The 18,719-nt window shown below is 34.7% G+C and overlaps 1 pseudogene; it reads left to right on the top strand.

Annotated features, from left to right (window-relative positions):
• Nucleotides 1–605: 605 nt before the first annotated feature.
• Nucleotides 606–16,266, top strand: LOC114912759 (uncharacterized; annotated as a pseudogene).
• Nucleotides 16,267–18,719: the final 2,453 nt, after the last annotated feature.

Raw genomic sequence — 18,719 nt, forward strand, 5'->3', positions numbered from 1 at the left:
TTGGATGTTCTTATCCCTTCTTTCTTACCAACAACCAAGGGTTGATTGTTAGGATCATATCTCTCTTTCTTTTATCTTTGTTTGGATATGATTTTTTCTTCTCTTTTTTGTCCAAAAGTTGGATAAAACTTCTTACATCTCTATCGTAGAGATTTGGTGCATGAATTTTAAGAAGAAAAGAGAAGAAAGGGTTCTTCTTATAATCTCTAGTGTAGAGATCAACATCCTCCTATTTTTTTCTTCTTCTCTAAGAGTGTCTTGAGAGAAAAAAAGATTATTCAAGGGACCTTCAGAAAATATCCATGATCATCAATTCATGGTAAAGATCGACTCTTACTATGTTATGAAGTCTATTTAGTTTTTTCTATTTAATTTCTGTACCTGAACCTTGTCTCACATATGTCGATCTTATTTATGGTTTTAAGATTTGATCTTATACATGCTTAGATTCAACTAGATTTAATCTAAATTTTTTAAATTTTTACTATGTATTCATTTTGAAATATTTTGCATGTATGAAACCATAAAATCCCAATAGAAAATAGTAAAAATCAGCCTTTATAGCAACTCACAGCATGCTAGCATGTTCACGGGTGCGTTCGAGCATGGGTTCGGGCAAGCAGGTGTGTTCATGCATGAGGTTTTCAAGCAGGCATGCAGGTAGGTCTTTGAGTGGTTTGATGCGAGTGCGATCGGGTTCACAGGACTGGGTTCAGGCGCAGCATAATGTGGTCACGCGAATGCATAAACAAGCAGGTGCGGGCTTAAGGTGAGACCTAGGAAGCGAACAAGACATAAAAGAGCATAGGTTTTAGAATTCTAATGAGACAAGGAGTTCTAAAGGCGTGCAAAACTCTAAAATCTTGTGATGGCTCGGACTCTTAGGCTATAAAAAGGGATATGGGGGTGGCCAAGAAAAAGAGGGAGAAAAGGAGAGCAAAAATTGAGAAAAAAAAAAGATGTATACAAATAAAGAGAGAGAGGAAGAGAGGGGATAGAGCTCTATGGTGGCATAAGGTGGTTTTGTTGTTTCTTCTTCTAGTTTTTCTCCAACGAGAAGGGAGCGATGGTGAGTGGGATCAATACCATGTGCAGCTAAAACTCCTGCGTCTCAGAGAGAAGATGACTTTTTTTGTAAATCAGATTTATTTTTTTTTATTTTTAATATATTTGTCTTCATGCAAAGAATAAAAGATTATTTTTTTTTCAATATATGCTTGTGTTTTTATTTAAATGATTAGATCATTAATCTAAACAATCTATTTTTTTTGGAGACGCACTGTGATTTGAAGGATATGATGCATGCTCAAGAAAAAAATAGGTTGTCTTAGGGTTTGATCTATTACCTTTTCCTTATAAAGCCTCTTGAGATAATCTATACTCATAAAAGAACGAGTCTTGATCCAAAAGATATAGTCCGTACTCAAATAGAGATAGATTATACTTAAAGATCATTAATAATAAGCCACCCTTGCATGATCTTGAGTATTAAAATTTATTTTGTAAAAGAATGATTCATAATCCCTGAGATCTTCCTTTCTTAATCACCTCTATCATTAATTTAAAATTTATTTTTCCTATTTTCTTAGTTTCTAAAGGTTTTTAAAAAATGATTTCAATACATATAAAATTCTAAATTTTCTCTTGTTTTATGTTCCAAACACGGCCGCCTAAGATCTTTGAAGATCGATCCGACTCACCCTATTCTATGGAACTAGGAGTTCGGTAAAGATAGTATCTTTGATCGCTCTAGTAATAAGAGTGCATCAATAACTCTACATACATCTCTAGAAGGCTCACCTATATGAGAGCTTCCATATACAACTATGACTAAGAGATATGGACAAATGCTAGATGCTCTCACGAACAATAAGATACTTGCACATAGCCAATAATGCGCAACCCCATGATAGATTTGCCTATACTATGTATGTAGTAGTTGAAGTCCAAATCAAAGAAACGTAGCTTAGGATGTAGTTCACTCCAATTCCTTCAAATGAAAAACATCTACACTAAGTGAGGTTAAGATACTTCACTTATTCCATAGTATAAATACTCAATAGCATAGCCTCAATTACTTTGATATTAAATAATTATTATTATTTATTTTAAAATTTTGAATTCTAAGTGGGACTATGAGAGTTTCTTGGAGGGAAAATTCAAGATTTTCCTTCCCTCCTAAGTTTTCAAAAATCTTTGCCATGAGTTTTTCGCATTGAAAAGGGATAATTATTTCTTGATGTTTATATATCATTTTGCCTTACCCACCTTTACTTCAAGGCCTTAGGAGAACTGGATTTTATATTTCACATGCGCATGCTGGCCCGACCCAATGCAGCTCATATAAGCAAATGCGGTATGGTCTGTGCGGGATAATATTCCATTTATTTCATTTTTTTCTTTTCTTTTACTATATTTTATTTTATTTTTATTTTTATCATATTTTAAATGGTCGATTCCATATGATGTCCAATGGTCAATTTACTATTTTCCTAGCTAGACATATTCCATTAGACCAGCCGCTAATTCCTTTCATGGTCAACCGGTTAAATGACCATTTATTAGCTTCTTCTTGCAGTCTATAAAAGGCCACAAGTTCTGAAATCTATATTATTTGATAATTAGTTACTTCTCCTTTTTTAAGAGTTCAATCTTCTACAAACTCTCTTTCTTCTCTAGTATTTTCATCGCTCTTACCTTCTACTTTACTTGCTAAGTATTAAAGAAGGACTATCTGTTAGAAAATAGATCGGGTTGCATATATAGATTTCAAAATAATTTTTTGAAATAGTGAAAGTAGATCTAGGTTAAACCTTTTAACCCCACATGCAATAGATCTAATCTATATCTATCCGAGCCCTGGATCTAAGATATATATATAATCTAAAAATAAAATAAAAAAATTGAGATCAGATCTCAATACCTTGCATGGGTTGAAATATACCACAATCGATGATCTTAGATTTGAAGCTTCTTGAACTACATATGTGTCCAACCTCTACAGGTTTCCACCGAGATCAATCTTAAACCTTTCTTCTTGTTATAGATCCATCTTCTCCAAGATAAATCTCAGCCTTTTAGACCTTTGATCAACTCTTGATCTTTGACCACAATCTCAATGCTTGAACTGCAGCCTTTCTTCTTGTTCCTTACTATAGAAGAGATCACCCTCAATTTGGACGTGTGGGAAGATGGGATGCCCAACCCTTGGGCATTGAAAAGAGAGGAGGAAGAGAGGTTGCATGGTGATGAGAGAGGTTTAGATCTGAATTCTTAATTCAATCACATGAAATCCTAGGAGACCATCTCTTAAATAGATCTTTTCTTGATTCCAAATCAATCTTCAATTAATCTAAAAAGGCTAGTCCTAATCTCATATGGTTTCTTATCTTTTAATCTATTTTTTTTCTCAAAAAAATTAGACCCAATTGGAAAGGTCCTCACCTCATATGGCAAGTAGATGGGGCACCCCACATCAAATGAGGTAAGTAGATGGGGCGCCAACCCTTAGCACCCCTTAGCATTTAGTGTGCACAAGGGAGGGGGCATAGCCCCTCTCTCTCCTTCCATTCCAAAGCAAAAGAGGGGGCGGGCCCCTCTCTCTTCTATCCGCCCACTCTAAGGGATGTGCGCCCCTTAGACTTTCCAAAAAGGGAGGCATGCGCCTCCTCTCCTCTTTCCAATTATTTCATGCCATAGAAGAAAATAACAAGGGAGAAAATAAGAAGATTTATTGGCCAACTAATTGGCTTGATCCAATCCTTTTAGACTCTCAAATAGGTGCCCCTCTAAACCCAAATCAAAATAGATCTAGATAAGGTTCAAGGCTATAGACTTGATCCAATCCTTATCTAATAAAGAATCTAAGTCCAGAGAAGAGTTGGGTTTAATCACATGCTAGTATAGTTCTCCTAAACCCAATAGGATTTTATTAAATCCTAACCCAATTAGAACTTCATAAGTTCAACTGGTTAATTCAAGATTAAATCCTTTAATATGTACTCCATAGGTTTCATTTTATCTGATAATGAGATATATTATGATTTTCATCTCAATATCATTGAAACTCCTTTCGATGGATTGGAACAATTCTAACTCTACCCTCAGAGGGTCATCGATCATCAAGATGATGCCCGATAAATCTCATAATCCATCAGTGACACCTAGCAATATGTAATGACAATCCAGTAGAATAAAAGTATGAATCTCTAGGTACAATTATCGTATGATTCAGTCCTTCTATCATGAGTCCCGACTTGACGGAGGTCATGAATAACTCATCAGGCCCTATCGTCAGTCATATGCTAGATTTACTTGACTCGAATTCACTTCTGAATCCTGTAGAAATTTTTTTTCAGTATTCACATTTACTTTGGCCAAAAACTTTCTGAACTCAATCTCATAAATTGCATAGGACTTCTCCTTTTCTATCAAGATCAATAGATTTCATCTAGATGCATTCTACTCCTAACAGCAAACCTGAATCTACTATAGCCAACGTACACATAAGGATCCGAATTGACTAGGGACCAAGAGAACATACAGTCAAACTCGATAGCCTTGTTGCAAACAGTCGATGACACCACAGGTCAAAGGATCACTCACATTAGTGCAGTATGGAGACAACCACTGACGAGTGAGTAAACATCCAAATAGTTTCTCATATTGGTTACGCTCCATGCAAGTTATTTTTTAACAACTATCTGCACTCTCACCCCAGCGTCCCTACACTACAGACCTGAGACTCATCTGCCCAGAAGGGAGGTGATCCATGCATCGATCTTTAAATGGATTGATCACTATCTTTTGTGATGATCTTTTGATTGGAAGTATTTAGGAACTAACCACTAATTAATGTATGCCTCAAATTCTCAACACCTTGAGAATATATAAAATCATCTTTGTTAATTTTTAGGATAAATCATGGACATATAAATATGATTAAAATAAAAATATCCTTTATTAATAATAAAAATATTATAAGTATAAAGTTAAGCTCTGAAATTATAAAATGTCAACCAATTGGCTTCTAGGGCACTCATCTAACAAACTCCCACTTGACCTAAAGTCAATTGGCCATATACCTAAGACCCATCTTCTCAAGGTGAGCTTCATTCTTCTACTGGCTGAGAGGCTTGGTCAACAAGTCCGACATATTTTGTATGGAGTCGACCCTCTGTACCTCGATGAACTTTTTTTTGAGGTATTCGTGTATGATATGGAACTGTCACTCTATATGCTTGGACTTCTAGTGAGATCTGGGCTCCTTAGTGAGGGCTATGACGTCGTTGTTGTCGCAGTGCAGTATAATGGCATCTGATGGCATCACACCCAACTCCGCAATGAACTTCTTGAACCAGAAAGCCTCCTTAGCAGCTTCAGAGGTAGCGATGTACTTGGCTTCCATGATCGAATCTACAATGACTGGCTGCTTGAAACTCTTCCAACAAATCGATCCTCTATTACACAAGAAAATACACTCTGATGTAAATTTTTTATTATTGACATCAATCATAAAATTTTAATCGATGTATCTCTCCACTTTCAACTCTGATCCTCCATCAAAGATCAAGAACAAATCCTTAGTCCATCTTAAGTACTTAAGAATATTCTTCACAGTAATCTAGTGCTCTTCATCTAGATTCGCTTGATATCTGCTCGTGACACTTACGGTAAGTACTATATTAGATCGTATACATAACATGGCATACATGAGGCTCCCTATTGTCAAAGCATAAGGGATCTTGCTCATGTGCTGGATCTTCTCAGGTGTGTTAGGGCATATCTTCTTGGAGAGATGAATGCCATGTCTAAGGGGCAAGAGACACTTCTTGGAGTTTTTCATGTTGAATCTCTTTAACACCTCCTCTATATACATTCAGTGTGAGAGTCCTATTATTCTCTTAGATCTATCCCTATAGATCTTTATATCAAGAATATAGGAAGCTTCTCCTAGATCTCTCATAGTGAATTCTTTTGACAACCATATTTTGATCGATATCAGCATGAAAATATCATTCCCAATCAAAAGGATATCATCCACATACAATATGAGGAATATGACAGTGCTCTTACTGACTTTTGTATACACACACGGCTCTTCCTTATTTTTTATAAAATCAAACATTTTGATCACATTATTAAAGTGAGTGTTCAAACTTTAAGATGCTTGCTTGAGTCCATATATGGACCTTTACAGCTTGCAGACCTTGTGATCACTATCACTGGATGTGAAATCTAAAGGCTGCTCCATATAGATATCTTTCTCCAGATATTCATTTAGAAAAATAGTTTTCACATCCATCTGTCAAATTTCATAATCATGAAAAGCTACAATCACAAGCAGAGTCTGGATAGATTTCAATATGGTCACGGGCGAAAAAATTTCTTGATAGTCAATAACTTTGCATTGACTATAACCTTTCACAATCAGTCTTTCTTTATAGGTCTCTATCTGACTATCCGATCTAATTTTTCTTCATAGATCTATTTACACCCAATAGATACAATACCTTCAGGTGGATCTACTAAGATCCAAATCTAGTTAGAATGTATGGAGTCAATTTCTGACTTCATTACTTCCATCCATCTCTCGGAGTCAACATCTAATATTGCCTCATCATAGGTCTTGGGATCATTCCTAATGTTCCTATCTCCTATAAGGAATGCTTCCTCTAGATCTTCTGTAAAAATATCTAAGTACCTTTCAAGAGAACAAAAAATCTTAATCTATGAGGTGGAAGAGGTACCACATCTACTGGCTCACTACTGGATTCAGGTTCTTGGACTCGATGTTCTTTAGAGACCTTCTCTTCGAGCTCAATCTTCCTCCCCCTGCCTCCATCGTGGATAAACTCTTTTTTCAAGAAGATGTTATGATGGCTTATAATCACATTGTGATCCTTAAGAAGATAAAAGTAATATCCCATGAATTTCTTAAGATACCCTATAAAATGAGTCCTAAAAGATCTAGCCTCTAACTTGTCTGCCTACTGTCGCTTGACATGGGCCGAACATCCTCAAATCTTAAGATACCCAAAAGCTAGCATCTTACATGCCATAACTTATATGGTGTGGTAGGAATAGGTTTAGAGAAAATTCAATTTAAAAGATGAGTTATAGAAAGTAATGCATGTTCTTAGAGAAAGATAGGAAGATCTGTGAAGCTTATCATAGATCAGACCATATCTAATAGGGTCCGATTCTTTCTTTCCAATACTTCATTGAACTGAGACATCCCTGGAGATATCCACTGTGAGACTATGCTGCTATCCTTAAGATAGATTCAAAATTTTTTGTTAAGGTATTCTCCTCCTCGATCTGATCAAAGAACCTTTATGGATTTTTCGATCTATTTTTCTACTTCACGTCTGAACTCAATAAACTTTTCAAAGACTTCAGCCTTTCGATACATCAAATATACAAAACCATATCATGAATAATCATCGATAAAAGTTATGAAATAGACATAGCCACCTCTAGCTTATACATCAAATGAACCACATATCAGTGTGTACTAGGGCTAATATCTCAGTGACCTTTTTTTCTTATCCCACAAAGGGTAGCTTAATCATTTTTTCTTAAAGATAGAATTCACAAATTGGATAAGACTCGAAAGTCAATAGTCCAAGAAGGCCATCTTTTTTCAATTTGTTGAGTTTGTCCTCTCGTATATGGCCTAGCCTAAGGTGCCATAGATATTTTTGGCTAACTTATCTCTAAGTCTCTGAGATCCTATGGCATTCGCAGTTTGCTTGTTAATATTAACACTTGCATCCATATGCAAATGATAAAAATCATCAATCAAGAAAGTACGTGTCATAACTTTATTTTTAAAATAAATTATACACATATCTTTATTGAAATAAAAATTATAGTTATTCTGTGCCCGCACAGATATAAAAATTAAATTCGTACTGACTATAGGTACACAATAGCAGTCTTTTAATAACAATCTATATCCTAACGGTAGCCGCAGAGGGTAGGTTCTGATGGCTACAGTATCAACTCTTGCTCCATTGTCGATCCAGAGAGTAATCTCGCCTACCCTCAACCCTCTAACTTCTTCAAGACCCTGTATAGAAGTGCACAAATGAGCACTTGAACCAGAATATAGAACCTAACTAGAAGAAGAAAAAATTGTTAAATTAGATTCTATTATGAGCAAATCAGATGTACCTTCAGAATGCCCATTCTTCTTCCTGTTCTTCACAGTCATCAGGTAGGCCAGACAGTTCCTTCTCCAATGGCCTTCGACATTGCAATGAAAATATTTTTTTTATCATCGACCTTCTTCGAAACCTACTTCTTGGGTTTGGTCTCATTCTTTTGCTTTTTTGTAAGCTTTTTTTTTTTGAAAGTAGACTTTCTCTTAAAGGAAGCCCGCTCCACAGTCAGAATCATATCCCTTGAACTTTTCAAGGTATCCTCAGCTGTCACCAACATGTTCAGCAATTTGGATAAAGTGCTATTAATTTTATTCATATGGTAGTTCATAATGAACTGTCCATATAAATCAGAAAGAGACTGGAGGATCAAATCCACCTGTAATTCGTTATCCATGTTCATCCTAAGCTTTTGAAGCTCTTCAATATCCTTGATCATTGTCAAACAATGATCATTGATGGACTGTCCATCATATATTTTTACTTTGAATAGTCTTCGAGAGGTCTCAAAATGAACTGTGCGACTCTGCTTACCATACAACTCTTGCAGGTGAGTCAGCATCTTCTTGACAGTCCTCATGTCTTCATGTTGTTGCTAAAGATCATTGGACATAGATGCTAGAATGTAGCACTTTGTCTTATTGTCTTCATCCATCTACTTCTCAAGTGCGTCTCATTGATCAGGGGATGGACTAACTGGTAACACAGGTGTATCCTGATCTGGGACATGAGTTAGCTTTTCAAAATTGAGAACGATTCTCAAATTTTGAAGCCAGTCTTTGTAGTTTATCCCGATCAACCTATTTATGTCAAGGATACAGGCTAAAAGGTTTGAACTCGACATGATTTTCTGCAGAGAGAACAGTTTTTAGTTAGATATTTATACTTATTAAATATTTATTGTAGAGATTTTTAAAATTAAATAAGGCTCTCACTATTTTTTTAAATCTCCCACACTTCTCGGATGGAGAAATAAAAATCTATACGTAATCAATTTTTAGTGGGTATTATGGTCCTATTAATCTATATATACCTCACCTAATAGTTATTAGTAAGCACAGACCAATGAGTGGACAATACCTTGTCCATTGCTTTCCTAAGCAAGATGCCGTAGGTTCGATCTCTAAGTCCTGTAGCCTCACCTAACAATTATTGACACATTTTTTAGTTAAGTCAGACCCACCACCTTTCACCAGTGGATGCAAAACCGTCATTGGATCCCTGACCTAACAGTTATTAGGCTCAACTCCATCTCTACCCTGGGACATCTAATGCAAATAGAGTGATTGTACCTTTTTGAGCAACTGAACTACTGTAACCAGTCAAGAACGATCAACGTCAAGAAGGCATCTTCACTCTACAATGGTGGAAGATCACTAGACTTAATATTTAGTGAGAAGATTTAGGTTTAGATCTCTTCTAAGTCATCAGATTTGATATCTGACTAATCAAGTTTAGATCAGCACATTCACATGTTTGATTTATCTAGTCGGCTTGGGTGAACTCGAGTCAGCAAGTAACCTAATTCAAAACTTAATCTCCCAACATGGTCAGATAAGTTAAGATGAGTAGGGATCCCCCCATTGCTTTTCTTAGACACCAATGAATTGGTCAGGTTAGACAACAGAATCAATTAAATAACTACCATCTAGGGATTTGTCTTAGACACTAAATTGGTTGATTAGAATCAATCAGGTTAACCTATTGATCCGGGCCTGAACCACTGAGCCAAATTAGATCTTAAGTTAATCAATTCACATCAAAATATGAATCAATACAACCAACTATAACTAAAATCAACTTTGAGCTCCTTTGACCTAATCCTAACCAACAATTAATTAGGATCAATCAACTGCTCAAAATCGATAATGAATTCTAACCTGATCTAATCAATTGATCTTAATTGTAGTTTTATCACTGATCTAATTTGTTCAACCCATATCCACATACAATAACATAATTTTTAGATTGTAAAAATATTTTAAATTATATTTCATTGCATGCATTAGTGACTTATGATCTTGAAATAGTTTCAGATCTAAACGTAATATCATATATCACATATATAAAGTTTTAGATCTAAACAACAAACATATATTACATATATATTAAATTTTAGATCTAAAATAAAAGTTACACATATCAAATATATGTATAATCATATCTAAAATAATGATTAAAATATTTTAAAAATAATTTTTAAAAAAATTATTCATAATAAACTAGGATAATCTTTTTAATATAGGGAGTAAACTCTATATCAGAATAATGTTATACCAGTTCGATATAAACTTTTAATCATTCTAATTTCAGATCTAACATAAATAAAAATATATCATATATATTTATTTTTAGATCTAAAATTTTGATTTAAAAGTTTTAAAAATAGATCTCAAAATCGATCAATCTTGTGCTAGGACAATCTTTTCAATATAAAAGATTAATCCAATATCAGGACAATCTTATACCAGCATAAGATCAATATTAAATCATTCAAACTTTCAAATCTAACATAAAAATTAGATTATACATGTCTTTAAAAAAATCAGTGACTCTAATATCACTGTTAGAAAATGGGTAGGGTTGCATGTATAGATTTCAAAATAATTTTTTGAAATAGTAAAAGCAGATCTAGATTAAATCTTTTAACCCCACATGCAATAGATCTAATCTCTATCTATCCGAACTTTGGATCTAAGGCATACATATAATCTGAAAATAAAATAGAAAAATTGAGATTGGATCTCAATACCTTGCATGGGTTGAAATATACCACAAGTGATGATCCTAGATTTGAATATTCATGAGCTGCACATATGTCCAACCTCTACAGGTATCCATCAGGATTAATCTTGAATTTTTTTTCTCATTATAGATTCATCTTCTCCAAGATAAATCTCAGCCTTTTGGACCTTTGATCAACTATTGATCTTTGACCGCAATCTCAATGCTTGAACTACAGCTTTTCTCCCTGTTCCTTACTGTAGAAGAGATCACCCTAAACTTGGACATGTAGAAAGATGGGATGCCCAACCCTTGGGTGTTGGAAAGAAAGGAGGAAGAGAGGTTGGCATGGTGATGGGAGAGGTTTACATCTAAATTCTTAATTCAATCACATGAAACCCTAAGAGACCATCTCTTAAATAGACCTTTTCTTAATTCCAAATCAATCTTCAATCAATCTAAAAAGGCTAATCCTTATCTTATAAGGTTCTGTATTTTTTAATCTGATTTCATCTTAAGAAAATCAGATCCAATTCACCTCATATGGCAAGTAGATAGGGCATCCCACATCAAATGAGGCAAGTAAATGGATTGGCGCCCCTTGGGGTTTAGTGTGCACAAGAGAGGGGGTGTAGCCCCTCTCTCTCTCTCCCCTTCCATGCTAAAGCAAAAGAGGGGGCGGGTGCCTCTCTCTTCTATCCACCCACTCCAAGGGGTGTGCACCCCTTGGACTTTTCAAAAAGGGAGGCATGCACCTCCTCTCCTCTTTCCAATTATTCTATGCCACAGAAGGAAATAACAAGAAAAAAAATAAGGAGATTTATTTATCAACTAATTGGCTTGATCCAATTTTTTTAGGTCCTCAAATAGATGCCCCTCTAAATCTAAATTAAAATGGATCTAGATAAGGTTCAAGGCTATAGACTTGATCCAATCCTTATCTAATAACGAATCCAAGTTCAGAGAAGAGTTAGATTTAACCATATGCTAGCATGGTTCTCCTAAACTTAATAAGATTTTATTAAATTCTAATCCAATTGAAATCTCATAAGTCTAATTAGTTAATTCAAGATTAAATTCCTTAATGTATGACCCCATAGGTTCCATTCTATCTGGTGGTGAGATATATTGTAATTTCCATCACAATATCATCGAAACTTCTTTCGATGGATTGAAATAATTTCAACTCTGTCCTTCGAGGGTCATTGATCATCAAGACAACACCCGATGAGTCCCACAATCTATCAATGACACCTAACAATATATAGTGGCAACCCAGTAGAATAAAAGTATGAACCCCTAAATGCAGTTATCATGTGATTTAATTTTTTTATCATGAGTTTCGACTTGACAGAGGTCATGGAGAACTCATTAGACCCCATTAGTAGTCATATGTTAGATTTGCTCGACTCGAATTTACTTGTGAATCTCGTAGAAACTCTTTTTTAGTATTCACATTTGCTTTGGCCAAAGACTTTTTGAACTCAATCTCGCAAATCGCATCGGATTTTTTCTTTTCTATCAAGATCGATAGATTCCATCTAAGTGTATCCTACTCTTAATAGTGAACCTAAACTTACTATAGCCAACATACACAGTATGGATCCAAATGGCTAGGGACCAAGAAAATATACAGTCAAACTCAATAGCCTCACTGTGAATAGTCGATGACACCGTAGGTCAAAGAACCACTCACACCACTGCAGCATCGAGACAACCATTGATGAGTAAGTAGACATCCAAGTAATTTTTCGTGTTGGTCATGTTCAGTGTAAGTTGTTCTCTAATAACCACCTGCACACTCATCCCAGTGTCCTTACACTGCAGAACCAAAACCATCTGTCCAGAAGGGAGGTGATCCATGTATCAATCTTTAAATGGATTGATCACTATCCTCCATGACGATCCTTTAATCGAGAGCATTTAGAAACTAACAACTAATTAATATATGTCTCAAATTCTCAATTCTGTAAGAATATATAAAATCATCTTTATTAATTTCTAAGATAAATTATGGATACATAAACATGACTAAAAATAAAAATATCCTTTATTAATAATAAAAGTGTTACAAGTATAAAATTAAGTCCTGTAATTACAAAATATATCAGCCAATAATTAACTTCTAAGGCACTCATCTAACACTGTCAATCCTCCCTATGATCGTTCTCCAAAAGGGTATCTGATCATATCATGGGATAGAATTCCTATTGATACCAACATGAGGGTCTAGAATTTGTTTTAAGATAGTGTCCTGGCCAAAAAGGTGATCCAACGAAAGATAGTGCCAAGGATCATATTCTAGTCAAAGGTGGTGCCACCTTTAAGATTCACTTAAAAAGTCCTAATTCAAGTTCTAGCCTTTGTGTGTAATAGAGGAACAATCATATATCCATGCTATGTCAAGAAAGATCAGTGGCTTAAATTTTGAAGATACAATTTTTTTTAATGACTCACTGTGATTCATGCCTATTACTGCAAGAAATTGGTTGGTAGCACAGAAGGTGTATAGGAATCATCTATAATATGTTAGTCTGAGTATGGAGCCATCATTTCTGTTCATTTTCATTTACCCAAGGTAGATGAAAAATTGTTTTAGATTTAGACTAACATGCTAAGACATGCTAAGATTTGTTGTCATCATCCATTTCTAAATAGAGAATGAAGGAGAGAATGGCTGCGATGTTCATTTCTTCATTGCTAACGAGGTGAAGCAACATAAATTATTTAATATTATTTTTTTAAATTTCATTTTAAAGTTTTTTTTTCCAGGTTTTCAATCTTATCTATTTATTTATTTTCTTCAAGTATTACGAGGAGTCATTTATTGGTATAAAACTTATAGAACTCTATCTTCACGGCTTAGGATGGTCTGGTTAGGAGTTTGATCAACAATGTTGCCTCTTTATTATGTATGGCACTGAATAAATATTTCTTTGACAGGATGTGGTGCAAATGTCAAGTTATCATGAATTGGCAAATACAAAAAATTGTAACTAGAATGATGGATTTAGGCAATATGGTTTTTCTTCTGTATCTAATTTGAATTCTATCCTTCACATCCAAGAATGCAAGTGAGCATACGCAAAAGGTTTAAAACACTGCAACTACTAGCCTCCACTCCTTATTTTCTGATGTTTGGGCTTGTAAAACAAGTTTTCTATGCAGGTAATAAACAGGGCACCTGAATATTATTATTGCAAGTACGTACATCTCTTGCAAAGTATTTCTTTCTTCTTTGTCCCCCTCCCTCGGTACACAACAACCATATCAATTATTTTAGGCATTTTTCATGATCTACTGTGAAACACTAAAATTTCAATTGTCCTTGAAAGTTATTCTTTAAAAAACGTATATTGCTTGTACCAAAAAAAGAAACATAAATTGCAACTTCTGGTATGTATTTTTGTTTCAAGAGGATCAACGATATGTAGGGAAGAAAATGGATTTGGTATTTGTACATCCACATCCATATTTATATTTTTTAGTAGATAGGAATACAGATATGTCTATTAAATAGATATTAAGATTAGTGACCATATTTTTCTAATGGATATGGATACAAAATAGATAAACATCATATCTATATTTGTTCTAGCCAGATATAGGTACAAATCGATTATTATTTGGATATAAGTCAAATTTAGAAATGATTTTAACAATGAAAACCAACAAAAATGACATTTGTAAAGAATGGGTAGGCATCCAATATCAAGATCCATATGATGCACAATGAACTGATTTGATTGGATATAAAAAGTATATTAAAATTAATTTTTAAAATAAAATTATATAATACAAAAATATTTAAAAAAATATCTATTTTAGAAAGAACTTGTAAAAAAAAGTTATATATGGATGTACGAATATGTTATATGATTGATATTTTTTAATATTTTAAACAATAAAGTTTGGAAAATATCACGAAAACAAATTGAAATATTTTTTTTCTTTATTATAGTGTAAAGGATTTGCTTTTATAAAAATAATTAATAAAAATAGATAACTTATATTATTTTTCATATGTGAATAAGTTTTAAAGAACCACAATAAAACATCATTACGCAACAATGGTTAAAGTTTTATTAATGGTTGAGTTATTAGTAGTAAAGTGACAGAAATGGATTCCATCCTTAGTATTTCAGAAAATATTTTTGAAAATTTTGAAAATCTAAATTTCAAAGTAATTCGGTCAATTCAAAACTCATACCACTAAAAAAATATCCTTCATATTCTTCCTACACCCTTTACTCCAACTCTTCCTTTTTCTATTTCTCCAAAAAATTGGACTATCCTAGCCCCCAAACTTCTCCCCACCTCCCCTTCCACTCCCTCATCCCACCCTCCTTGCCCCATATCAATACTGTTCCTTCCGAATCTACCACCTTCTAGTAAACCATCTATTGAGCTCAGGCCACCATCTACTCCCTCCCTCATCCTCAAGCCCCTCCCTAACCCCTTACCTTCATCAAAATCTCCACTACATCTCTCCTCTATAGTGCAAACATCTCTCACAACATCTCCAGCCGCCTCCGCCATCCCTATTCTGATTCTGGCAACTAGCTATATGATACCTTTCTGACTACTAGCATGAGCCTATAGCCTATTGTCTTCAACTTCCTCCCAGCATCATCGATGTCTACCTTTCTCGTGCTGTCTCTTAGAAGTCCCCTCGCTGGCTTTGAAGTTGTCCTGTTGGCTTTTTATGCCCATGAGACTATGATTCGGGAGGGCGAGCCTTAAAATATAAACCTTCCCAACCTCACCAATCCAAGTATCTATCATGAGGTCAAGGCTCCCTCCAAGAGTAAAGCTATGGATCCTAACATAGCAGTATTCTTCCTTACTTTGAAACCATACGGCATGGTGTTTTTCCACCAAATGAGCTTGAATTATTGGAGCAGCATTGCAACTATACTACAACAAGATACATAACATGCCCTTCTCTTCTAAGCTGGAGTTTTGTAAGTTGTATGGATTGGGTTGGCCAAAACAGGCCACTGGAGGAAGAGAAAGAAAGCAACCCAGATGCCTCTTGTGGTGACCAATGAGGAGAAATGGTTCAAGGGGGTGAAGAAGAGCATGGGAAGAAGGGGAGAAGGATTCCTCTACCATGGGAGCTCTCCAACCCATATTGAGGATTGTGGCTCATTATGTTCTCAGTAATTTAAACTCAGAAGAGCTAAAGGAAGCAACACTAGTCACAACGCAATGCCTTTATTTGAGGTCGATGTATGATATGAATTCTTAGACAATTTTTGCATCTAAGAGCCTCCTCAAGTTGGCAAAGATGCCTGGTGATACAATTTTTGAGCCACCCATAATGAGTGATTTCGGTGATCCCACTGTATCGGAGATAGCAAAGATTAGCACATGATGCTTTATATGTAATTGTTATATATCTTTTGAAATTTTATTTATTGGATGCCACTTATATAGTATTTTCTTTTTCTAATTATCAACAAATCTTTTCTTCTCTCTCATTGGGAAGGGAAAGATTGAGCATGTCCTAGCCAATGAGATGTTTTAAATGAATTACTCTTTTTTAGTTTGAAAATAGAAATATTTGTCAAACCCTGGGGAAGAGGAGTGCCAACCAATCGAGACAGGTTTGATTAATAATGTTATAATAATCTTATAATTTTTCACCAACTCATATTATTTATATAAATATATTTAAAATTTATGTCAACTATCATATTTATCAAAGTTGCAGAATTTTCTCTTACACTCCTTTTTTTTGAATAATTTATTTATAATAATCTTCTAATTTTCTCATGCACTCATACTCATGTATTATGTATCAAGTCATGAGATAGATACGAATTTGTGCAACTACATGAATCTCATTTGTTATGATGGCAAATATATTATGTTGGCCTTTTGTCTTGAACCACATTTTTAGCATGCAAAAATTTCTCATACACTAATGGGATGCTATATTTGTGTGTTAAATCATAAGATTGATGGGAATTTACCTATTTATAGCACTATATTTTCCATTTAGCTTGATCTTCTCAAAACAACAATATCCAATTTTATATTATATACGTATTTGTAAATACAATTACCTAAGAATTTGGGAAGAAACTTTTCTGAAGGATTAATATAGTAAAATAAGAAATGTAGTTTGTACATTAGGATGAATCATGTTATATACCTTTTAATTCCTTAATTAGCATTTCTCTATTTTCTTTAATATTTTGGACAAAGAAATTTGTACAGTGGAATGTTGGAGGATTGAGATAATTAACCAACTTTATTTAAGCTTCTTATTTTTTTTTATTTGAAAAAAATATTGTCTGAAAATTGAAAAGACAATTGTCAGAATCAATTTTTAAGTATGTCATACTGCAATTTAATTATACCATTACACCGTTGTTGAAGGGATCTAAAGGAAGGGAAGTCATGGATGAAGACTATCAATGAAAACTAGCAGCCAGCCTATCAATTGAAGCTATCTACGTCACAGAGAAGGGATGTAGTCGGGTTTTTGGAGGAGGTGAGGAGGTCAGTGTTGGAGATAAAGATGAGGGAGAGGGAGTTGATGGTGACTAGGGTGTGGTAAATGGATTGCTAGAAGGTATCAAGTTTAGATGGGATGGTGTCAGAGTACATGGCATAGAGAGGGAGGGATAGGGGAAGGGAAGGAGGAAAAAGCGATAGTTTGGTTTTGTGAAGGAGAGATGGCAAAAGGGAGAAGTGGCAGAAATGGTGCAAGAACAATAAAAAGGCTTTTTTGAGATTCGAATTTACATAGTAATATTGTGGCTCTGTAATTTGGATTGCTTGTTTTGCTATATATTAATGTTGCAGACCGCGCTATGTGCCTACCAGGCCAAAAAATATATATTAACCAAAGGGCAATATGTGGCAAGGAAAGTAAGGCCTATTAATTTGGAGTTGGACTGGGCTTGGGATACAAGGCTCTTTAGTTTATAAGCACAAGAGCTTTACGGATGAGACAAGCCATGGCTTTGGCAAAACTTGCTTAACGTGCATCTTCAGCTCTACAGAGCCCAAACATTATGTACCCGAAATAATAAATAGTGAAGTTTAATATGTTGATAAGGTAACATGCAACACATGATACAAGTGGTAGTACTCCCTTTGTTTCACAAGTTTTGAATCATTACATCGTATGTTATAGAGGCTGGAAGAGTTGACATAGATTGCACACTGTTAAGTCTCATCACTAGGGTAAGTTTTTCAGCCTTACCACAATAGGATAAATTAGAGAGTGTCGGTATGGGTTATGGAAAGGATATATCAAGGTGCCATTAGATGACATCACTTTTATTTCCACAAAAGGTAGATATGGTGTCTTATTTAGGAAAATGCATTAATGATGTTGAGAAAGTATTGTAGTTAGCAAATCAAACCTCCACAACATCCACATAAGATTTTCAACGTGATTGTGTCTCACTTAAATCTGCATGGAAAAAAATTGCGTCTTTCTATAAAATCTGATTTGCAATAAAAGTGCTTGTTTCGTTTGGCTTGCCTTCTCCTTTTATTGCCTCGTCAAATTTGGAGTTTTGTTCCTCCTTTTCTCAGAGAGAGAGATAGAGAGATTCTATCCTCTGGCTTCAGTGAAATTTGAATTTAGCAAATCTGGCAGTACAATTCATCCAAGTTACACTAAAGTTTTACTTGTTAAATGAAACACAAGCACAAACACGAAATATCTTTCTTTAATTCTCGTGACTGTAGCATTATTAACCCTATAGTGGGACCATTGGTGAAGAATGCAAGGACAAAGTCCTTGATCCAGCCGTAGAAAATTACTGAAAATAAAAGTCAGCTCCTTGATAGCGGATGCGTGGCACA

Source organism: Elaeis guineensis, chromosome 14 (genome assembly GCF_000442705.2).
Source record: "Elaeis guineensis isolate ETL-2024a chromosome 14, EG11, whole genome shotgun sequence".
Classification (NCBI taxonomy): Eukaryota; Viridiplantae; Streptophyta; class Magnoliopsida; order Arecales; family Arecaceae; genus Elaeis; species Elaeis guineensis.